Raw genomic sequence first — 27010 nt, 5'->3', positions numbered from 1 at the left:
TCTTATTAGCTTTTGCGCCTTTAAATTACTAATAAGATTTAGCTTCGCGTTGCTCTTTTCTCCGTACACCATTAAGGGTTTTCCTTTTTCTCGTACAATGGGAATTGCATTTTTATAACAAACGATATCTGCTTTTACATCTTTCAACCAGTCCATGCCGATTATTACATCAAAACTCCCTAACTCTACTGGTATCAAATCAATCTTTTCGCTAACCAGTTTAATTTCTCGATTCCGACATATATTATCTGCTGAAATTAATTTACCGTTTGCTAATTCAAGTAAAAATTTATTATCCAAAGGCGTCAATGGACCACTTAATTTAGCTTAAAAATCTTTACTCATATAGCTTCTATCCGCACCCGAGTCAAATAAAACATAAGCAGGTTTTTCATCAATAAGAAACGTACCCGTAACAAGATCTGGGTCTTCCTGCGCTTCTGCCACATTGATGTTGAAAACTCTTCCACTGTTTTGCCCATTTGTATTCCCTTGGTTTGGGCATTTACTCTTGATGTGGCCCGTTTTCCACATCCGTAACAAATAAAGGCGGCATTATTTGTCCCGACATTATTTGTCGCATTATTTTTGTTAATCACTGGTCCGTAGACTTCACACTTCATCACGCCATGACCAATGCTATTACACTTAGTACACGTTGTCGGGCAGAACCCAGTCGGATGGTATCCTTCACACCTCTGGCATGGCTTCTGCCTTTTGTTATTATTGTTGGGATGTTTGTTGTTGTGGTTGTTGTTGTTGTTGAATCGGTTATTATAGTTGTTGTTGGGGTTGCGATTTTTTTTGTTGCGGTTGATGTTACGGTTGTTGGGATAGTTGTTGCGATTGTGATTGTGATTGTGATTATTGTCGTTGTTGTATTGGTGACCCTTGTCACTGGTTTCTTCCCACTTTCTCTTGACTTGTTTCGTGTTGGTCTCTTTAGCCTCCTATTCTTTAATCCATCCTTCAATCTGATTTATGAGTTTGTGAGCCATTCGACTTGCCTTTTGTATGGAAGCGGGTTCGTGCGAACTCACATCTTCTTGAATTCTTTCTGGTAACCCTTTTACAAATGCGTCGATCTTCTCTTCTTCATCTTCGAACGCTCTAGGATACAATAGGCACAACTCAGTGAATCGTCGTTCGTACGTGGTGATGTCGAAACCTTGCGTTCGTAATTCTCTAAGCTCTACCTTGAGCTTATTGACCTCGTTTCTGGGACGATACTGCTCGTTCATCAAGTGCTTGAATGCTGACCACGGTAGTGCGTAAGTAGCATCTTGTCCCACCTGCTCGAGATAGGTGTTCCACCATGTTAACGCAGTACCTGTGAAGGTATGCGTAGCGTACTTTACTTTGTCTTCTTCAGTGCACTTACTTATGGCAAACACCGATTCGACCTTCTCAGTCCACCACTTCAATCCGATTGGTCCTTTGGTTCCATCAAATTCTAGAGGTTTACAGGCAGTGAATTCTCTGTAGGAGCATCCTACACGATTCCTTGTGGAATTAATTCCCCTGCTAGATCCAGAGTTATTGTTGTTATTTTGCATTGCAGCCTGCACTACGGCTATGTTCGCAGCAAGAAAAGCACGGAAGTCTTCCTCGCTCATGTTTAAGTTCTGACGAGTCGTCGGTGCCATTTCCTTCAAAAATAGCCAAAAGAATTGAGTTAATCATATAGAATATTAAGAGTAGTCAATAGTATTACATAACATAATATGAACTTATTTATAAAAGCTTTTTCTTCATATTAGTGTTTTATAAGTTTTAATTCGGGTAGTACCTACCCGTTAAGTTCATACTTAGTAACTAACATACAATTCAACTACTACAATTCTATATGAAAAACCGATTACAATAAATTTCACGTTCAAACTTTTATACAATAATTTACAAACGTACAATACCGCTATTTTACATATAGCATGAAATATAGCACACAATAACTTTGATACAAGGCAATTGCGAAGACGATTCTAGTTTAACGCAAGTCGTTCAGCGAAGGAAATAAAGATACGTAATTCATAGGTCAAGAAGCAAGTCATGCATTCGGGTTTTACTAATACTATTTCCCATCCTTGGTCTTGTGAAAAATAACCGTTATGGCCGTTGACTAGGCAGCATGTTGTAACGTCATCAAAAGGACGAGGGTTACGTAATGCCCAACAGCCCCGTAACAATCTATAAACCTTATTTCTCACTTCAACTACTGAATCCGTCACTTGTGGGAATGTTTTATTTAGAAGTTGCAACCCAATGTTCTTTTTCTCAATTTGGTGAGAAGCGAACATCACTAACCCGTAAACATAACAAGCTTCTTTATGTTGCATGTTTGAAGCTCTTTCTAAAGAACGAAGTCCTATGTTGGGATATGTGGAGTCAAAATAGGCACTCAACCCGTAGCGGAAAGTTACAGTAGGGTTTCCTGCACTTAATGCCTTAAAGAAAACACGGCGTAACTTAGGTTCTCCCCAATGTGATATACACCATCTATTAAAGGAAAGCCTTTTATAAACCAAGGCATGCCTGGAACGTCTTTCAAATGTCCTACAAACTAATTTCGCCATAAGTAATTGTGCCGATGAATTCTGACCGACTTTAGACAAGATTTCATCAATCATATCCCCTGGTAAGTCTTCTAAAATATTTGGTTGTCTATCCTTAACGTCCATTGTGTGTTTTTATACTGTAAAATAGACGAGGATTAGATTCATAAAAGATAATTAATAAAAATACAAGCAATTTTTACATATAACATAAAAGCACAAGCACACTTCAATACATATATTACACATCATGGTTACTACTCTTCATTCCGACTCACTTGTTTCTTCTTCTTCAGACTCATTTCGTTTTGCTAATTTTCTAGGGATAGATGGTGCTCCTATAATATGAGCCGTCCTTTTCACAAATGGTCTAGAAAAAACCTGGTGGCTTAGATGTTCCCGGGTTATAGTGAAAGTTTAAGATATATGAGTGTTTACGATATATCCCATCGGGATATTTCATGTTAACATAGAGTTCATCTGTTTTGGACTCGAGTTTTTCTATTTTGATAGATTTTCCTTTATTATTTTCTTTTGCCTTATTAAATTGAGCTGGGATAATTTCTATAACATCATCGGAATCCTTGTCGGGATCCGATTCATTAGAAAATTGGTAATTTTCCCAATATTTTTCTTCCTCGACGGAAACACCATTGATCATTTTTAACTTTGGTCCATTGGTTGAGGATTTTCTTTTATTTAACCGTTTTTCTGTAGTTATTAATATTTCTTCCTCCAGAACCTCTTCTTCTTCCGGTTCCTCTTCTTCCGGTTCCTCTTCGGGAATTTGTGAATCTTCCCAAAATACATTCGGCTCTTCATTATTATTAGGTGAGTCGATGGGATTTGTACTATAGGTAGACATCTATAACACAATATCAAACACGTTAAGAGATTAATATATCACATAATATTTACATGTAAAAATATGTAGTTTCCAACAAAAGTGTTAAGCAATCGTTTTTCAAGAAAACACGGTCGAAGTCCAGACTCACTAATGCATTCTAACAATCTCGATAAGACACACTAATGCAATTTTCTGGTTCTCTAAGAACAACGCTCGGATACCAACTGAAATGTCCCGTTCATATCGATTATAAACATTTCATATTAATTGATTTCGTTGGAGATTTTGAACTCTATATGAGACGTTTTCCAAAGACTGCATTCAATTTTTAAAACAACCATAATCTTTATTTTATTGATAAAGGTTTTAAAAGCATTACGAAGATTATCAACTAATGATAATCTAAAATATAGCGTTTACTCATGACCATTACAAAATGGTTTACAATAATATTATACAACAATTTAAGTTCTTCGAATGCAGTTTTTAAACAATATTATACAAGCATGCTGACTCCATTTCTTGTCTTTAATTAGCATGTAACAGCGGAAGCTCTTAATAATCACCTGAGAATAAACATGCTTAAAAGTCAACAAAAATGTTGGTGAGTTATAGGTTTAACCTATATATTTATCAAATCGTAATAATAGACTACAAGATTTCCATTTCCATTTTTCAATAACATGCGAACTGCATAAAAACCATTCATATGTTAAACACCTGGTAACCGACATTAATAAAATATATATAGAATATCCCCAAAACAGAAATCCATCTGTATTAATAACTCAAAGTACTAAAGCATACCATTTTCCAGTATGGAGGGAGTTAGTGCCCGTAGATCTACCTTTAGGATTCGAGTCAATTAGGGTGTATGTTCCCTAATTCTTAGGTTACCAAGCTAAAAGGGTGATATTCGGTATTCATAATCCAACATAGAATGTAATTTCAAGTACTTGTGTCTATTTTGTAAAATATTTACAAAACTGCATGTATTCTCATCCCAAAATAATAGATAGTAAAAATGGGACTATAACTCACTTTCACAGATTAACACTTCGTCGGAAAATAACACTTGGCCACTGGTCGATTCACGAACCTATAACAAATATGTATATATATATATATATATATATATATATATATATATATATATATATATATATATATATATATATATATATATATATATATATATCAAAGTATGATCAAAATATAATTATACCATATTTTATTATGTTTTAACGATTTAAGTTTGTTAAGTTGATAGTCCAACGTTTGTAGTCCACAAATAATTGTCCACAGTTAGTAGTACAGAAATAAATCAATATATATTATCTCTAATCAATCCACGACCCAGTGTATACAAGTCTCAAACTCGATCATAACTCAAAGTATATATATTATTTTGGAATCAACCTCAACCCTGTATAGCTAGCTCGATCATTACCGCATATAGAGTGTCTATGGTTGTTCCAAATAATATATATAGATGACGTCAATATGATATGTCAAAACATTGCATACGTGTCTATGGTCTATCAAGGTTATATAATATGTTAGAGTACATGTATAATACTATATAAGTTAGTTAAGTTATGGTTAGTATAGATTTGTTACAAATTTCACGTAGCTACAACAAAAAAAATTATCCAATTTTGTTTTACCCATAACTTCTTCGTTTTAAATCCGTTTTGAGAGATTCAAGTTGCTATGGTTTCATAATGAACTAAAATTTATGAAACTAAACAGAAAAAGTATAAGTTTATAGTCAGAAATACAGGTTACAAGTCAATTTTGTAAGAGGTAGTCATTTCAGTCGAAAGAACGACGTCTTGATGACCATTTTGAAAAACATACTTCCACTTTGAGTTTAACCATGATTTTTGGATATAATTTCATGTTCATAAGAAAAATCATTTTCCTAGAAGAACAACTTTTAAATCAAATTTAATCATAGTTTTTAATTATCTAACCCAAAACAGCCCCTGGTTTCACTACGACGGTGTATGTCCGGTTTTACGGTGTTCTTCGTGTTTCCAGATTTTAAATCATTAAATTAGCATATCATATAGATATAGAAAATGTGTTTAGTTGATTTTAAAAGTTAAGTTAGAAGGATTAACTTTGTTTGCGAACAAGTTTAGAATTAACTAAACTATGTTCTAGTGATTACAAGTTTAAATCTTCGAATAAGATATATATATATATATATATATATATATATATATATATATATATATATATATATATATATATATATATATATATATATATATATATATATATGAATTGAATTATTAATTACTACCTCAATTATAGTCGGTAAACCTACTGGAAGTGACAAGAAATGACCTAGCTTCATAGGATCTTGGATGGCTTGAAAGTTCTTGAAGTAGAATTATGACACGAAAACAAGTTCAAGTATGATTATCACTCGAATTAAGATTGTTATAGTTATATAAATTGAATCAAAGTTTGAATATGAGTATTACCTTGAATTAGAGAGATAAACTACTGTAAATAACAAAGGTTTCTTGATCTTAGATGATTACTTGGAATGGATTAGGAAGCTTGGAAGTAGACTTGCAAACTTGAAAGTATTCTTGATTTTATTAAACTAGAACTTATAGAATTTATGAAGAACACTTAGAACTTGAAGATAGAACTTGAGAGAGATTAATTAGATGAAGAAAATTGAAGAATGAAGGTGTTTGTATGTGTTTTAGGTCGTGATATATGGATTAGATATAAAGGATATGTAAGTTTGTTTTCTTGTAAATAAGTCATGAATGATTAATAATATTTTTGTAATCTTGTTAAATAATTCATACTAGATTACAAAGAATGGTTCCCACATGTTTGATGACTCATTAAGGGCTGCTAAGAGCTGATCATTGAAGTGTATATACCAATAGTATGTACATCTAGGAACTGTGTATTGTACGAGTACGAATACGGGTGCATACGAGTAGAATTGTTGATGAAAATGAATGAGAATGTAATTGTAAGCATTTTTGTTAAGTAGAAGTACTTTGATATGTGTCATGAAGTCTTTCAAAAGTGTAACAATACATCTTAATACATTACATGTATATACATTTTAACTGAGTCGTTAAGTCATCGTTAGTCGTTACATGTACATTTTGTTTCGGAACCTATAAGTTAATGATTTCGTTAAATGTAATTAATCCCATTGTTATTATATCTAATGAGATGTTAAATTATTACATTATTATGATAACATGATATACTAATATATACTAATATGATATGTAAATATAAAGACATTATTACAACGATAATCTTTATGTATAGATATCGTTTTGAATTTCTTAGGTTAGTAGTCTTGTTTTATGTATAAGCTTCATGGTTAATATACATAATAAGATACTTACTTATCATTTCATCATGTGAAACATATATATATATATGTTCATATATATAATATCATGTCATATACAAGTTATAACGTTCGTAAATCATCGGACAGACTGGGTGGTCAAATGTTAACACAAAATCCGTTTCAATTAATCAAGTCTTAAAAAGTTTGATTGCTTAACATGTTGGAAACATTTATTCATGTAAATATTAATCTCATATAATATATAATCATGAAAAAGTTCGGGTCACTACACGAACAGAGCATGAACTGGGTCAGCTTGTATATATATATATATATATATATATATATATATATATATATATATATATTAATTCAACCATTTGAATTAGTTGTAATTGAAATGTGATAAAGATGATGGAAAAATCGAATAACTTGTCTAATATCCTCGAGCAATTGATCGTTATATATACAGATATAGTCGTCATTATTTTTAATCAGTGAAGAGAATAATATAAAAAAATTAAAAAGGCAGATAAAGACCTCCACTGATTTTGTTTGAGAATGATAAAGGGGTCGACCAGTTGGATTTTAGCAGACAAAAATGAATATTGAAGAGAAAAAAAAATAGGATTAGATCGTGATGCAAAACTGATTCAGATTATATATTCTATATTTAATTAATTAACATTAATAATTAATATTAATAATAATAATACATTAATATAAAAAAATACTAATAATAATAATAATAATAATGTTAATAATACTAATCACAAAATAATACTACTAATAAGAAATGATAAAAGTAATAAAAATAATAATAATTTTAAATAAAAATGATAATTTTTAGTAATTATGTTAATAATGATAATAATAACTATAAAATTGTAACAACCCAACTCGTTAACCAACCAAAAACGCAACATAAAAAAAAATTTAAAACTGGGCAGAAGGGTGCGCCGAGCGCACCACACCAAGTGCGCGGCACGCACTGGTGCCTGGCATCTTCTGTCCACTTTTTCCGTTTTAAGCGAAAAGATCTTCGACTTCCCGACACATTTAGACCAAAGGCTTTTCACAACATATTATAATAGTTAAAACTAACACGTTCCAATAATAAAATGAGTTTTACGAGACCGGGCCCACATCAGCTGTTTTACGACTTTCGTACAAAATACAAATTTTCAACCACATTATTTTTAACACAAAATAAAGACCGAGCATGGCGATTGGGAATATGCTACCCAATCCTAATCAAATCCAAAAGCAAGATCTTCTAAGCAACTACGCAAATCCACTAGTCCCCACGCTTACCCGAGCCACCGCATCCATGCAAATCTATAAAAATATAAACAACGAGAGGGTAAGCTAACGCTTAGTGAGTGAAAATATACTACATACATATATGCATAAAATGGACACGCCACACAAATCATCAAATACCGCATACCGGAGCATCCAAGCATAAAGACAAGATAATCTAAGCATACCGTACGATCACTAAGCAACAAGTTAAAATACATCAACAAACATAAGTTCACCAACGACGATGTGAACAACGCCAAAATAGCTACACCCGGAGGGTTAGCTACATCACAACAATACATCAATATATATAACAATTTATATATAAACGCCCAAGGTTAACCCCTTAACCCAATACCGAAAACCAAATACCACAACAAAGATTGGCCGAACAACCCGAGCCTTAGTGAATTCGCACAACCCGATATTCACTTCTTCACCAATTCAACAACCGAGGTTAGCTGAACTACTCGAGCCTTAGTGAATTTGCACAACCCGAGATTCACTACCTCATCAACAAGATGACCGAACAACCCAAGTCATCATGAATCCGCACTACCCAAGATTCACTACCCAAAATATTATGCATACGAGCAAACCGATATTCATTTCCCACACCATAACCCACGCCGTCGGGGTTATAACTCCAAATCACAATCCATGTGATATCGTACACACAAGTGTGCAACTCGCCAATGGCGGTCAACCAAAACGCACAACCATGCCAATTGGACCTATTACAAGTTCCTAAAAATCCACCTATATGTGAAGTGAGCTCTATAACCGAGAACCACTTCACCCGACCCGCACCCATCCTACACATACATATGCACATAGGATATTAACACTCACCTTGTCGTCTTGATGAATGCTTTCAAGTAATCCGCAACTCGTCAATGGAAAGTACCTATTCCTTTATCACAATTACAATAACACACTTAGAGTGGATTTACAACCAACTCAATTCGACACTTAGTGCAAATTCGACCAATTGCACTCATAAACATAAAACGCATCCAAACTAACCAATAATCACTAATCACAAGTGAACATGGTTCTAATATGCGAATGAACCCAAAAACCCTAATTTTGACTCAATTCCAAAATTAGTCTTTCAAACACACAAAAAGGGTTTCAATACTTCCATAATCACTAAACCTAGTGATTAAACCTAATTACAAGTCCTAATCATAACCAATTTGTTCACCAACCCAAAATCCACCATCAATAACAATAAACCCGATTACTAGCATCAACAAACTCACTTCAAGAGTTTAAATGGGTTTCTCTACAAATCAAGTTCAAACCCTAACTTTGAATATCAAAATCAACAATGAAATTCGGAGTTAGAACTTACCATAACAACCAAAACGTAGCTAGGAACGAGGTGAACAACTTAAACACTTGAGCTTTTGATCAAACCAAGCTTCTTCTTCTCCAAAACCCCAAATCTCTCTCTAGAATTCTCCCTCTCTCTAGAATAGTTGAGAGTGATGAATGGATGTGAAAATGATCCAAAAGTGGATCCAAACCAGCTGATAAGGCCTGAGATCCAGCTTCTAGTGAAAAGACCAAAAAGCCCTTCATTAACTTAAAATAGCAAAAGACAGAATTTTGTGGCTGGGCATGTGCGCGGCGCGCACCCATGTCGGAGCAGATTCTGACCTTTTAACTTTTACACTAAGCTTCATCCACTACATGTACATCATTTAAAACTCTGTGTGCCATACAAATCGGGGTCTTACAACTCTCCCCCACTTAGAATCGATCACGTCCTCGTGATCCTCATCACTTAACCAAACGGACCACATTCCACGATCCTCAAACATACGTTCCAAACCGACCTCTACCATAATTATCATAAACTCGAAGATTAAACCACTTACCAATTACACACGTGCACGCATTTTGAGACATGCAATGTACACGACATCCGAAAACTACTACAATCGCTTAACATTCGCGGAAACATCATGTTTTCTTCCAATTTCTCTAGGCAATCCTCCCCAATGGACCGCCCTTAACACTAAATCGTCATCCATGATTTAACAAATCCGCAAATCCGAGCATTAAAACTTGCTCAATCCCTCACATCGGGAAAAACTCAATCAATCTCTTACCCAGATATCAATCCCTTAGCGTACCCTTACCGAGTATAATGCTAAAAGAAATCAAGTCTCAACCTAAGGTCAACAACCCAAAATGATGAAGACCGAACCAAACAAATCCTTACGGATAATACCAATCACTAAACACCCCTTGTAGTGCGCAATATGACCAATACGCAACTGTCGTAACATCACAAGCAACGGCTAAAACCGATAGCGCCCCAAACGACTATGGCAACGCAAATCCCAAGGTGTACAAAATCGACTATTGTCACACCCGTAACAACATGTGAGTGAAACACGGCTATCGCATTACTAATCGCACGACATGGTCCTTGCGACCCTACCATTGGTGTATAAACAACCAATAGTTCACAACACAACATGGCCGAAACAACCCGAGCCTAAACACATATGGAGGATGGTTGAAACAACCCGAACCTTAGTGAATTCGCACAACCCAAAATTCACCAACCCAATCCATTATCCCACAATGAAATGACCGCACAACCCGAGTCATCGTGAATATGTGCAAACCGATATTCACTAGCTCCGCCACATAGTATAACCGAGGATGGCCGTACAACCCGAGCCTTAGTGAATTCGAACTACCCGACATTCACTACCTCAAACTTTGAGTCCAACCAACAGGGACAATTGTACAATGCTACCAAAGGTAGACTTTACCAACAATTGGGTTCACACGACCCATTACCATATCTTGCTCCAAACCTTGAGCATACGAAGGATTTTAACCAATCCTTAAACACTTGAACTTAAAGTGTACCACGATTACACAAACCATACTCTCGCAATCATCCAATTGCTTTAGGTTGTCAAATTTCACCCAGTCACTTATGTACCTAAGGGTTTCTCTCCGGTACCCTAAGCACAATGTAACCGCAACACCATCGGAGTCGAACACTACGCTAGTAGGTATGAAAGAGGCACCTAATGTCACGTTATGTACCCTCCATTACCAACATACATCGAGATCCAAAACACTCGATCTCAAAGGTTCCAACCACCCGACGAACCTCACGGTTCATCAATTTCAACACGAGAGCGAACACACTCTAACATCCGAACACCAAAGCCCATTCCCAAGGCTTGGTAGAACATTTCTCAATACTAAGGAATGCTTGGTTACACCAAGTCTTACACCCTTTGCCCATTAATCAAAACGTCACCATAGGGTACTTCCATTAGGAACGTCACCCATAACAATAACATGCAAAACACTATGTAACCCACAAACCCGAACGCATCGACACATAAATAAATATTTAAAGGGCATATTTATTAAAATGAAACGTACCTCGACGTCTCCTTGCGGCATTCGCCACCGCCAACTCGGGACAATCCGGCTTGCGATGTCCCTCTTTATGACAATAGTAGCACATTCCATCATCACTCTTCGGCATTGTGCATTCCCACAACTTGTGGCCCCTAACACCACAATTAAAACATCTAGGCGCACGAGAACTCGTCGAACCTTTCTCCACATTATCCATACTCGCACCTGCGCCCTTAGTTTTCTTACTTTACGAATCAACCCTTCTCTTATTTGAAAGCTCCCTAGCTTTCGATCGCGAATGTGATTCGAAACCCCTAGCCATGTTAAATAACTCCGCAAACGAGTTCACTTGGCCGACGCTAATTTTGCCCTGCAACTCATCATTCAAAGTCCGATAGAAATCTTCCATTAACATCCGATCATTCCCAATATACTCCGGGCATAAACGAGCCTTCGACATAAAGGTCGTCTTTAGAGTATTCAAGTCCATCGACCCTTGTTGCAAATTTCGCAACTCATTTCGCATTTCTGACAAATCGGCTGAAGTCCGGAACTCCTCGAAGAATTCCCTCTTAAACTCGTCCCATGATAACACCATAAACAGTTCACCACCGACAAGATCAATCTTACCATCCAACCAATCCTTTGCTCTACCCCGCAACAAGCTAGTAGCGAGCCTTGTCCTCTTCTCGGGAGGACATTCAATCGTGCGAAAACACCCTTCAACATCCGAGATCCAAGTGGTTCTTACTAAGGGATCCGGTTTCCCATCGTACATCGGAGGTTTAGTCCTCATGAAACTCTTAAGACACCGCTCCATTTCACTACTACCCCGAAATTCGGAATACCTCCTATCCATTCTTTCTTCCAAAGCACTCATTTGCTCCGCAACGGCGGCCGCAACTCTAGTATTAAACTCCTCGTCATTCATCTCGATCTCGTTTCGCGTCGCCATTCTAAAGAATGCAAAATGATTAGTCCACGAACGTATAAAACCATACGCACAACACCGCCCCATCTTGCTCAACACCCGTCGTACATCACTTGTTTGACACGATTTGCACCCGTAATAAGGTTTGCAAGTCCTTATTACGCACACACGCCATATCAACTTGTTAGTACAATGACTATCTTGCTCGATGATATTCGCAACGCAACATAAATACAAACATAACGCAATCGTATATTAATAATATCCACAGATTAATATAATTGTTAGTCCACCTACCAATTAAGGCACAAACCACATTTCCCATTCCGACCCGTACACCTACAAGTTCCGCAACAAATAAGCACACACAAAAGTCTAAGTCTAGGCACCTATCTCAAGTCACCTAAATACCTTAGACCATGCTCTGATACCACTTGTAACAACCCAACCCGTTAACCAACCAAAAACGCAACATAAAAAAATAATAATTAAAACTGGGCAGAAGGGTGCGCCGAGCGCACCACACCAAGTGCGCGGCGCGCACTGGTGCCTGGCAGCTTCTGTCAACTTTTTCCATTTTACGCGAAAAGATCTTCGACTTCCCGACACATTTAGACCAAAGGCTTTTCACAACATATTATAATAGTTAAAACTAACACGTTCCAATAATAAAATGAGTTTTACGAGACCGAGCCCACATCGGCCGTTTTACGACTTTCGTACAAAATACAAATTTTCAACCACATTATTTTTAACACAAAATAAAGACCGAGCATGGCGATTGGGAATATGCTATCCAATCCTAATCAAATCCAAAAGCAAGATCTTCTAAGCAACTACGCAAGTCCACTAGTCCCCACGCTTACCCGAGCCACCGCATCCATGCAAATCTATAAAATTATAAACAACGAGAGGGTAAGCTAACGCTTAGTGAGTGAAAATGTACTACATACATATATATGCATAAAATGGACACGCCACACAAATAATCAAATACCGCATACCGGAGCATCCAAGCATAAAGGCAAGCTAATCTAAGCATACCGTACGATCACTAAGCAACAAGCTAAAATACATCAACAAACATAAGTTCACCAACGACGATGTGAACAACGCCAAAATAGCTACACCCGGAGGGTTAGCAACATCACAACAATACATCAGTATATATAATAATTTATATATAAACACCCAAGATTAACCCCTTAACCCAATACCGAAAACCAAATACCACAACGAAGATTGGCCGAACAACCCGAGCCTTAGTGAATTCACAAAACCCGATATTCACTTCTTCACCAATTCAACAACCGAGGTTGGTCGAACTACCCGAGCCTTAGTGAATTTGCACAACCCGAGATTCACTACCTCATCAACAAGATGACCGAACAACCCAAGTCATCATGAATCCGCACTACCCGAGATTCACTACCCAAAATATTATGCATACGACCAAACCGATATTCATTTCCCACACCATAACCCACGCTGTCGGGGTTATAACTCCAAATCACAATCCATGTGATATCGTACACACAAGTGTGCAACTCGCCAACGGTGGTCAACCAAAACGCACAACCGTGCCAATTGGACCTATTACAAGTCCATAAAAATCCACCTATATGTGAAGTGAGCTCTATAACCGAGAACCACTTCACTCGACCCGCACCCATCCTACACATACATATGCACATAGGATATTAACACTCACCTTGTCGTCTTGATGAATGCTTCCAAGTAATCCGCAACTCGTCAATGGAAAGTACCTATTCCTTTATCACAATTACAACAACACACTTAGAGTGGATTTACAACCAACTCAATTCGACACTTAGTGCAAATTCGACCAATTGCACTCATAAACACAAAACGCGTCCAAACTAACCAATAATCACTAATTACAAGTGAACATGGTTCTAATATGCCAATGAACCCAAAAAACCTTATTTTGACTCAATTCCAAAATTAGTCTTTCAAACACACAAAAAGGGTTCCAATACTTCCATAATCACTAAACCTAGTGATTAAACCCAATTACAAGTCTTAATCATAACCAATTTGTTCACCATCACAAAATCTACCATCAATAACAATAAACCCGATTACTAGCATCAACAAACTCACTTCAAGAGTTTAAATGGGTTTCTCTACAAATCAAGTTCAAACCCTAACTTTGAATATCAAAATCAATAATGAAATTCGGAGTTAGAACTTACCACAACAACCAAAATGTAGCTAGGAACGAGGTGAACAACTTAAACACTTGAGCTTTTGATCAAACCAAGCTTCTTCCTCTCCAAAACCCCAAATCTCTCTCTAGAATTCTCCCTCTCTCTCTAGAATAGTTGAGAGTGATGAATGGATGTGAAAATGATCCAAAAGTGGATCCAAACCAGCTGATAAGGCCTGAGATCCGGCCTCAAGTAAAAAGACCAAAATGCCCTTCATTAAACTTAAAATAAAAAAGGCAGAATTCTGTCGCTGGGCATGTGCGCGGCGCGCACACCTTATGGTGCGCGGCGCGCACCCATTTCTGAGCAGATTCTGACCTTTTAACTTTTACACTAAGCTTCATCCACTACACGTACATCATTTAAAACTCTGTGTGCCATAAAAATTGGGGTCTTACAAAAATTGATATTAATAATATTATTAATGATAATAATAATAATAATAATAATAACAATAATAATAATAATAATTATAATAATATTACATTATTAATGATAATAATAATATGAGTAATAATAATACTATAACAATTTATATATATCAAAATTATATCTATAGATTATATATTTAAAATAATAATATTAATAATACTAGTATTGATATTAGTATTGAAAGTAATAATAATATTATTATAACAACTTATATTTATATTTAAATTTAATATATTGGTATTATATTTTATTGATTATGTAATATAACTATATAATATCTATTATGTAATAACTTATATTGAGTATTAATTTCTTATACATTTTAATGCATATACATTGTACATATAATAATTATGTACAGAAATCATATATATTTATATATAGATTCATTTTAGTAATAACTTAATTATATTATTTTACTTATTTAATTCAGATGATTAAACTGCATTCTATAATTCCAAATCATTATATATACTTATTTTTATATTTATATATACATATATATACATATTTACTTACAACAAATGTTCGTAAATCGTCGAGCATAGTCAAAGGGTAAATGAATAGTTCAAAAATTTTGAGACTCAACATTACAGGCTTTGCTTATCGTGTCTAAATCATTCAAAGATTAAGTTTAAATTTGGTCGAGAATTTCCGGGTCATCACAGTACCTACCCGTTAAAGAAATTTCGTCCCGAAATTTGATTGGGATGGTCATGGTTGACAATAAATATGTTTTCATGACTCATATGAGTTGAGAATTAGAGTTTTATTATCATTGAGTATTATGGATAAAATAATTCAATTACGAGAAGAGTATAAGTGAAGTTTCACAAAAGAGTGAAATGAGAAAACAAAGTTTCGTCATATCTTTTGACGTAGGTATAGTTGATTTCTGGAATTCAAGGAATTTAGAGAAAATCTTCGTAATAAGAATTGATTCTTTGGAAATTAAGGAATTTAGAATCCTCTTTGGATAAATGCGATTATCTGTCTCGATTGTTCTGTCGGATATTTCACTGTAAATCTACTCCCTTTGTTTCCTTTATATTTTGGAGTTCCATCCTTTTGTTTTCTCTTCTCGACTTTAAGTCAAGCGAATAATGGTCCAAAATTCGTAGGTATGAGATTTGAAATGAACATAACTAATGTTCTGAGAGAGAAATTGTGATAGCTTGATCTGACTTGTCAAATTATCAGAAGTCACGAGAAAAGATAGAACTATCAAGAAATTATATTCTTGATATGTTTGGAGATTAGATAGAATGTAAGAGTCTTGTAACATGGCACCTGATAATGGTATGGTCTGTGAATCATCATGTTTCATTAGAAACTCAGCATGACTTACTGTAATATAATCACGTTGATCAAGTGTCATTATATTATACTAACTCATGCTTCAGTTCCCAACATTACTTCAAAAACATTCAAATTTTAGATTCGTATTTTTCAGAATTTAGAAACGAATATAGTTTCCTTTCTGATGTAACACTGATATCGCGAATAGATAAATGATTTTAGATAATAATAGTTATGAAGATATCTTCAGAAATATCGAGGATATTTATAATGAAAGATATTCTAGAATTTCTAATATCGAAGGATGATGAAGAAGATTTGTCCGTAAAGGTTTAGAGTCAGGAGTAAGATATTTATTAATGACTTCAGCAGATACTGAATCATTTGGATTCTTTGAAGGCAGGTTTAGTCTTTGTGATTTGTCCACAGCCTCCTTCATGGTTTGCTCAATTCGTTTTCCAGTTCCAACTTTTCCGAGCCTTACCAACATACTATTCTTTATCATCAAACTTTTGGCTGTTAAAGTCGTTTACAGGTTTTGCTGCTTCATCAGCATTTTTCAAAATTCACGGTATTGATTCAAAGACTGGGTGCTTTTCAAAATTTCGGTATTGAAGATCATAATTCTAGAAGATAAATGTTATATGTATGCATATAACTGTTGATGTATTAACGTTGTGAGATTCAAAATACTGATTGATGATTCCCGATAATTGGTATGGCCATTCTCGTTACAAGATGTGAATGAGTATATAATAGGGTTTTAATGAACAAATATAATGGTTCTTCGGAGAGACTTAAGCCAAAGGGTAACGAAATTGCCGGTTCATCTGCTGATAATGTGGTGGAATGTAAAAGGTTACCCGGTAATGATGATGGAAAGGGTAATCGTATATATCAGGGTTATAATAAGGCTACTCTGGATGAAAAGTCGAAGTTGTCTTGCTGGAGCTGTGACAAAATTGGCTAATTTGGAAAGAGATTGTAAAGTTATTTTCGGTAATAACAATGCCAAGGAGCTAGCACATATACGTGTTAAACGTTTACTCAGGTTCCGAGTGTTTTCAGGTGCATAACTATATGCATCAATCTTTTCTTCCGTAGATGAAGTGCGGTTGGTTCATCCTCTCTGAAAGGACCCGTTCATATACATTATAAACGATTCACAATAGTTGATTACATTGCGAGGTATTTGACCTCTATATGATACATTTTACAAACATTGCATTCGTTTTTAAAAGACAATCTTTCTTTACATCGAAAATTGACAGGCATGCATACCATTTCATAATATCCACTATCCAACTATAAATTGATTTAATAATAATCTTTGATGAACTCAATGACTCGAATGCAACGTTCTTCAAAATATGCTATGAAAGACTCCAAGTAATATCTTTAAAATGAGCAAATGCACAGCGGAAGATTTCTTTAACACCTGAGAATAAACATGCTTTAAAGTGTCAACCAAAAGGTTGGTGAGTTCATTAGTTTATCATAATCATTTATTTCCATCATTTTAATAGACCACAAGAATTTCATTTCCAGTTCTCATAAATATACGTCCCATGCATAGAGACAAAAATAATCATTCATATGGATTGAACACCTGGTAACCGACATTCACAATATGCATATAAGAATATCCCCATCATTCCGGGATCCTCCTTCAGACATGATATAAATTTCGAAGTACTAAAGCATCCGATACTTTGGATGGGGCTTGTTGGACCCATAGATCTATCTTTAGGATTCGCGTCAATTAGGGTGTCTGTTCCCTAATTCTTAGATTACCAGACTTAATAAAAAGGGGCATATTCGATTTCAATCATTCAACCATATAATGTAGTTTCGATTACTTGTGTCTATTTCGTAAAACATTTATAAAAGTTGCGCATGCATTCTCAACCCAAAAATATAAAGGGTAAAAAGGCAAATGAAACTCACGCATATAAATATTGTAAAACAGTTAATAAAGCATTTGCATGTATTCTCAGTTCAAAATATATTTCAAAAGCATTTAATAAAGCAGTTGTAAAAACAGTGCATGTATTCTCAGTCCCAAAAATATAAAGAGTAAAAAGGAGCAAATGAACTCACGCATATAAATATTGTAAAACAGTTAATAAAGCATTTGCATGTATTCTCAGCCCAAAAATGTAATGAGTAAAAAGGGAGCAAATGAAACTCACCATACTGTATTTCGTAGTAAAAATACATATAACGTCATTGAACAAGTGCAAGGTTGGCCTCGAATTCACGAACCTAAATTAATTATATATATTTATGTGTTGGTCAATATTTGTCTAACAAATTAGGTCAAGTCATAGAGTACCACAATCCTAATGCCCGAGACTAATATGCAAAAGTCAACAAAAGTAAATTTGACTCAAAATAATTTTCAAAAAATCTATACATGATTAATATATAGTTTAAATATCGTCATTTTATATTTTTAAATATTTTTAAAAGATTTATTAGAGTAAATAATATAATTTATTTATTAATAAATAAAATTTTATATTAAATTTATATAATAAAATATACTTTTATATATATTAAGTAATAAAATTTATAGGGTTCATTTAATATCATAAAGATAATATGATAGGTATTATTAAAGTAAGTTATTAAACGTAGTAAAATATGTTTGTATCACATATTTATTTGATAAAATAATATCTATAATGTTAGTAAGTAAAAGTTGTATTATTTTGTAATAATAATTATTATTATAAAATTATCAATATTTATAATTACTAAGATGACATTATGATAAAACGATAATTCTAATTATGATAACTTTAATATTTACAATAATTTTTAATATTATCTTTAAAATAATAATTCTATTTAAAATAATAATAATAATGATATTTTATAGTAACAATGACATATCAATTAAAATGATAATTTTTGTTAAAATGATAGTTTTAATACTAACGATACTTTTAATAATAATAATAATGATAAAAATAATAAGAACGATAATTTTATCTAAATCAATATCTTATAATATTTTAATTTCATCATGATACTCTTACCCATTATTTCCTAATCGTTTCATTTAATAGCTTTTACTCGTCTTTTATATCGTGTTCATAATAATGATAATAATAGTAATCAAAATAATTAGGTGTTACAAATATTTGTTTTAATTACACTAATATTAATAATGATAGTTACTATAACATTATTAACGATAATACTAATAATTATCTTAATGATAATATAGTAATAATAATAATAACAATAACAATAACCATTTTTAAATAATGATATATATATATATATATATATATATATATATATATATATATATATATATATATATATATATATATATTAATAATGATAATAATAATAATAATAATAATACCAATAATAATAATAATAATAATAATAATAATAATAATAATAATAATAATAATAATTGGATAATAATAATAATACTAATTATAACTTTAACGAAAATAACGATAGTAATAATAAAAAAACATTTTTTTAATGATAAATTCCTTTTATTGATAAAGATAATAATAATGATAATAATAAGATAAAACTAGAACAACGATAAAAATAATCATTTTTAATAAAAATATCTAAAATTCAATTGATTATAACTTCTAATCCGTTCATCGAAACCATTCGATATCTAAAGGAAAAATTCTTAATTTTTCTCTAGCTTTCCAAGGACATGCATATCTTATACCTTATCTCAACCGCAAGTGTAACTAATTCAAGATTCAACCTAACCTGTTTAAGGGCAATATCAAAAGTACAAGCATGCATAATCCTAAATACTCGAGCACTAGTCAGGGATACACTATTAGTATGTAAAAGTTAAATTATGAGTACTCACGTATCAATATTGAGATTCAATATTGCAGGAAAGGTACGTAGACGCAACGGAAATGATAAACACTATATTGACCTCACGAGCATACCCATGAACCATACTCAATCACCTCCATAGCTATAACCCATAATTTCCTTAATCCTATCCCACTCGAAAAACAACTTCGAAATCACTCGGACAGCACTCCGTCGTAATATTTTATGTATACTAATAATATCTTGAAATAATACGGAGTAAATATATATATGTAAATCGATTGAGAGAGTTTAGAGAAAAATATTTTCAAGTTTCTATGAAATAATGAAACCTATTGAATTTTATTTATAATAGATTTTTGAATTATTAAAGTGAATTATTAAAGTATGAATTATTAAAGTGAATTATTAAAGTATGAATTATTAAAGTGAATTATTAAAGTATGAATTATTAAAGTGAATTATTAAAGTATGAATTATTAAAGTGAATTATTAAAGTATGAATTATTAAAGTGAATTATTAAAGTTAAAGTAAAGTAAAAATAAAGTAAAGGTAAAGTTTAAGTATAGTAAAAGTATAAAACTATGTACGTATAATACGCGTATAAATATATATAATATTAATTTAAATCGTTATATATATTTAATATAAATATCGTTATCTTTATCATACTAGTTAAGTAATGAGTTGTCAAAAGTGATTTTAGATATTTATAAAAGTTATATACGTTTTAATAATAAAGTTCTTTTTAAACTAAAAACGTTTTGTACGTTTGAAACTAAATAGATCAATCGAATCTTTATGAGATTCAATCTTCCACTATCCTTTGTCTAGTTCTCAATGATTGACAATTTGTTCTTATTTATAAATCACTTTACCATTTTCCGAATATTGTTAAAATGGAAAGATTTCTCAAATCAACGTGGGCCTTTCAACAGAGACTTGTAATCATAATTCAATATATCTGATAATTCAATCATTTGATCTTATCTTCTAATTCCATTGATAAACATTTTGAAACAGATACAATCATATAAAGTATTTAATCTAATATTTTGTTTACTTTTCAAGTTATAATATATATACATATATACATATATAATCATATTCGTTTAATGGTTCGTGAATCGTTGGAACTTGGTCGAGGTTGAATGAATGTATGAACATAGTTTAAAATTCTTGAAATTTAACTTAACAAATATTGCTTATCGTGTCGGAAACATATAAAGATTAAAGTTTAAATTTGGTTGGAAATTTTCGAGTTGTCACAGTACCTACCCGTTAAAGAAATTTCGTCCCGAAATTTGCGTGAAAAGGTCGACCAGGGGTAATTGTGACCAATCATATCATAACACAGTTGTATAAACGAGAACGACTCTATATGAGACTTTTTAAATAAAACCTTTGTTAATAAAACAGCGGAAGCAGTAATACATGTTTACATTATTATTAAAACGTAAAATAAATGTTTATGAACTAAAATATAATATGCGATGTGGACTCCATGCAAGCATCAAATCTATTATCACAAAGTTGCAAACAGCTAGCTCAATCATCACCTGAGACAAAACATGCTTAAAGTGTCAACCAAAAAGGTTGAGTGAAATTCACAGGTTTATAAATAATATCCAAAGTTTTAGACCACAAGATTTAGTTTAAAGTTGATTGATATAGAAATATCAATCTAAAAGTGTTGCTGCATTTTGTAATATCGCTACTAAACAAGTTTACCCTATGACACCTTGTACTGTCAGTGTCGTGGAATCATTATTATGTAACCAAAGACCAACGGTCGAATGGTTAGAGACGTTACTCTCAATAGGCCTACTCACAATAATTAAGTTTGCATTTAAACGTAGCAATTGACGATATTACGGTAGGGATTTAGCATGAATCAAAGCATGACAACATAGTTAACAATTTAGTACTTGTGTCTAAGTGTAAAATAGTTATAAAGCAAGCATGTGTCTCACCCCAAAAGTTGTAAAACAGTTATGAAACAGTAAAAAGTGGGGCTATGAAGTTCACCTTAGTAGCACACGAAAGAATTGAACGGAAGGACGTGACCGAGATCTCAACCTAGAGATAGAACGTATGATCAGACATTGCCTAACAGACAATAGTATATAGTACTATATTGATAGTAATGGTTCACTAAAGAATTTCCATTTTCGGAAGGTTACTATTTATGGAAAGTTTCCACTTATAGTAATTTTTCAATTTTAGAAAGTTCGTGTTAATCTTTAGCAAGATGTTGTACAACTCTACTCAAACTTCGTTGCTATCAAATAAGTCAGGAATGACCAGATGTAACCGGGGCCCAGGATTCTTGACCAGAATCTAAGTCATGGCATTCGAGATCCACAAGCTTACCCATAAATAGCAACCTAGACATCATTCACTTACGACCGTGAGTAGCGATGAAGTTCACATGAATTATACATTATCTTTGATTAACCTTCACTTTAGGTGTATACACACAACGAATTATTAATGTACTTAATAATTATATATGTGATAATATAACCTAAGTTTTATTTAATATTTAGTTATTATACCTTAGTATGTCTTATATATATTAAATATAATTACCTTTAAATAAATACCTAAATTACTTCAAAAATAATAGTGTTTTATTAATCAAACATTATTCAAAAATGTCTAAATAATAAATTAAATATCTAAAAATTACATACATAATTTTTATAGTCTTAGTTAATCATATAGATTAGTAGAAAAAATTAAGAAAATGTTTTTATTATATTTTTGTATTTATTTTTGTTTTTACCCTTAATGTATTCACAAAACAATTTTAATTCTACATAATTACTAAATAAACCCAAATAATTATTTTTATAATTTTTATAAGTTTCTATCAGTCTAATAACCTGTAGAAAAATATATAAAAAAATATTTTTTATTATTTTATATTTATTCTTAATTTACCTTTGAATTACATAATAATAGAGTTTAATTATATAATAAATACCAATTCGACCCAAGTAATTATTTTTATAATTTTTTCAGATCTATATAAGTTTTAAAAACTCAGAAAAAAATTATATATATTTTATTTTTGGTTAAAAGTATTTATTACGAATTTTACATTGTTTTTACTTTTAAACACTACATAATTCGTATTTAATTATAAATAATATTCCATAAATTATCAAAATTATTTTTATGCATCATAACACTTATAATACTAATTATAACATATAAACATAATTAATTTCGAATTTTACAAAGAATATACAATAAATATAAATATAAATGACAATATTGAAAAAAAAATTAATAAAAATAGAAAGTACCTCAAATTTTCTTCAAGGTTTTGAGAGAATAACTTAAGTTTTTGTGTTTGGCAAGAAAAAATGAATGAGGAGCCATGTATTTATAGGTATAAAATGGTTGGTGAAAAGAAAAAATAATAATAAAATAAAATAAAGGTGCCAATTTTGACAAAATAATAAAAATATGTTAAAAATGTTTTTAATAAGTTTTTGTTTTTGAAAATATTTAGTCAAAATTCATGGGCTCATTATTTAATTTATAAAAAAATCTTATTTCTTTTTATTTTTATTTTTTATAAGCTAAAAATATATATAATGATTAAAATAACTTATCATTTAATTAATAATTATGTTACATATAGTTTTAAATATAATACGCATTAATATTAACTAAAGTTATTTTATATAATTAGTGTAAACTTTAGTTAACAAAAAGTGTCGACTAAAAATAAATATTTGATCAATGTCAAATTTAATTATATATTACGTATGGATAACAACCCTATAGTCAAATTAGTCAATTTAGGCATGGAAATATGAGGGTTGTTATAGTACCTACCCGTTAAAAGAAATTTCGTCCCAAAATTTAGTTGTTGCCATTGATCGGTGTTGTTCGTACATAGACGAGGATATTTACGTTTTATTTGGTTTTCACGTTCCCAGGTATGCTCGGGGCCTTGCGTGAATTCCAACGAATAGAATATTGTTCTGTTTCAAGAATTAAAATCATACAAACCATAATTTCTACAAGTTCTTCTACGAAGTGCATTTTATTATTAATGCGGAGATCATTCAAAATGATGATGTTATACAAGTCATTTCAGTAAATTGGATATATAAAATGTGTTATGAATAATATCGAGCTCATTTAAACTTTGAGCGTTTATGCCACCACGCTAGGGTAGACAAAATAGAAAGGAGTTCATGAAAATCATAGTCGTAAAATTTGATAGAGATTGTCATTCTTTACAACAAGAATGATGAATATAAGTTGAAAATATTGTTTTATCAACATTGGGTAATATGGATAAAACGGTTCAATTATAGGAAGAGTATAAATGAAGTTATCTTAAAAGTTTGAAATAAGGAAATATCAGTTTGCCTTAACTTTTGACATAATTAAAGGTGATTTCCGGAATTCAAGGGATTTAAAGGAAATCTTTATAATCTGTATAAGATTTGATTCTCCGGTAATTAAGGAAATTAAAATTGCCTTGATTGTTGTGTCTAGAATTTTGCTATAAATTAGCTTCTTTTGTTTCATTATCTTCACCACTTTTATACTTTCTTTCTCGATTCATACTTCCAAAGATTGTGAAAATGCTCCATCCAGTTCTTATCCTGGATATTTTTCTGACTATCGTTTATGTCATTCTTCTTTTTCATTTACACCCAGAGGAATCTGTTTACTTCTACAATTACCTTGGGGTTATAGTGTTTTTAATTCTCCCGTGTCTTTATGTTGCTATACGCATTGATATACACGGTTTGTAATTTCCGTGTTGTTATCGGGCTTTATATTTTCCCTTATATGTCGGAGCTCTATGCTCTTGTTTTTTTTCTTCCCGACTTCAAGTCAAGTGAATAATGGTCTAGAATTCGTAGGTATGGAGTTTCAAATGATCATAATATACAAAGCAGAAGGAAAGGTAATAGCACGATTTGATTTGTCAAATTACTAGAATTACTAAGGATAGAACTATCAAGAATATATGTTCTTGATATGTTCAGAGGTTAAGTAGAACGTAAAAGTCATGTAACATGGCAAATGATGATTATAAAGTCTATGAATCATCATCTTCCATTAAAAATTTAGCATGACTTACTGTAATATAATCACGTTGGCCTGACATCATTATATTATACTAACTCATGCTTCAATTCCCAACACTACCTCAAATCATTCAAAATTTAAACTTGTATGTTATAGAAATATAGAAACTAAAACAGTTTCCTTTATTATGTAACACAGAAAGTGCGAAGTGATAAATAATTTCGGACAAGAGTAGTTATGAATGTATCTTCAGAAATATGGAGGATATTTATAACGAAAGATACGATGATATCTTAGAATTTTCTAAGATCAAATGATAACGAGAAAAATTCTTCTGTAAGGATTTAGAATGCGTAAGGAGATCTTTTGTGATTTTCATCAGAAATCGAATCATCTAGATTCTTTGATTACAGGTTTAATCCTTGTGATTTGTCCACGGTCTCCTTCATGGTTTGCTCAATCCGTTTTTCAGCACCAAATTTTCTATCGAGCGTTCCCAATACCCCATTCTTTATCATCAAACTCCTGGCCATTTAGGCCATCTACAATTTTGCTGTTTCCTCTGCATTTAATGCAGCCATATTTGAATCGTCGGTTATCAATCTGAGATGGTTTCAAGAAATTTCGTTTTTAGATGATTGAACGCTGATTGTGATCGTCAAGATTCAAAGTATGTTTTCAAAAATTTTGAATTTGAAGTGTTTAAGCGTAAAATGCATCCATCAATGGATCTAACAGTTGACGAAGAAATGTTTGTGATTTTTAAAAGTAAGGAATGGTAAGTTCGGTGGTTTGATGTGATAATTCATCATAGAATACGAATGAATATAATTCATGAATGTAGTGATCTTTAAGAAGATAACACTTGCTAAAGTTTTACTTAAATTCCGATATGTCAAAACCAGAATATGTATTTGAATTTGTATGAAAATGGTTGTTCTTTAGTGAACGGATACATATGTGGATGTAAGTAGTATAGTTAATGACTGTTGAATCAGAATTGAAGAATGTACGGTGTAACATATTAATGTGAGATATAAATATTTCTCGGGTATTACCTACCCGTTAAAATATTTTCACCGTCAACAGTTTGTACAACAGAATATTTAATTACAATCTTTATGAAAATATACGTACATATATATTTTCTTTCAGATGTAATCATGGATTTAATGAGTTAATATATTATTAAACTCATTTGATTTACGGTTGAAATGAGAATTAATAATCTCCAAAACCTTAGAGATTTAATAATTGTCGTGAAATATTTCGCTAATGAAGTTATGAATCAATACTTCATTGTTCATTGTTATTGATATATCTCAGTATATGATGTTGGTGCTAGTGGATTTCTTGTGAAATTCACAAGGCACGAATAATGTTTTCTAGAAAGTTTTGAGTACATCGAAAATGGAAGTGTAAAATCAAACATGTATTTGAATAATACACTTGATTTATTATGAAAATGGAGTTTAGTGTGCTGAAGCAGTGATTAATGATTGTTAAGTCATTAACGAAGGATGTACATCATAGCATATTAGTGATATGAATTATCCGAGTAGTATTTACTAGTTAAGATTCACACGTAATAGCTTAGTACGAAAATATTTATTATTGTTCCAAACCATATATATATATATAAAGTATACATATATAATTCTTCAGAAAGAATGATTCAATACATCTTAACTCATTATTACTAATATTCCGTGGTATCTATGGGGCGTATGATGTTAATGTTTGAGGTACTGAGTGTGATG

Source organism: Rutidosis leptorrhynchoides, chromosome 1 (assembly GCF_046630445.1).
Source record: "Rutidosis leptorrhynchoides isolate AG116_Rl617_1_P2 chromosome 1, CSIRO_AGI_Rlap_v1, whole genome shotgun sequence".
Taxonomy (NCBI): domain Eukaryota; kingdom Viridiplantae; phylum Streptophyta; class Magnoliopsida; order Asterales; family Asteraceae; genus Rutidosis; species Rutidosis leptorrhynchoides.
The sequence above is the reverse complement of the archived record's forward strand: the minus strand, read 5'-3'. Positions refer to the sequence as shown.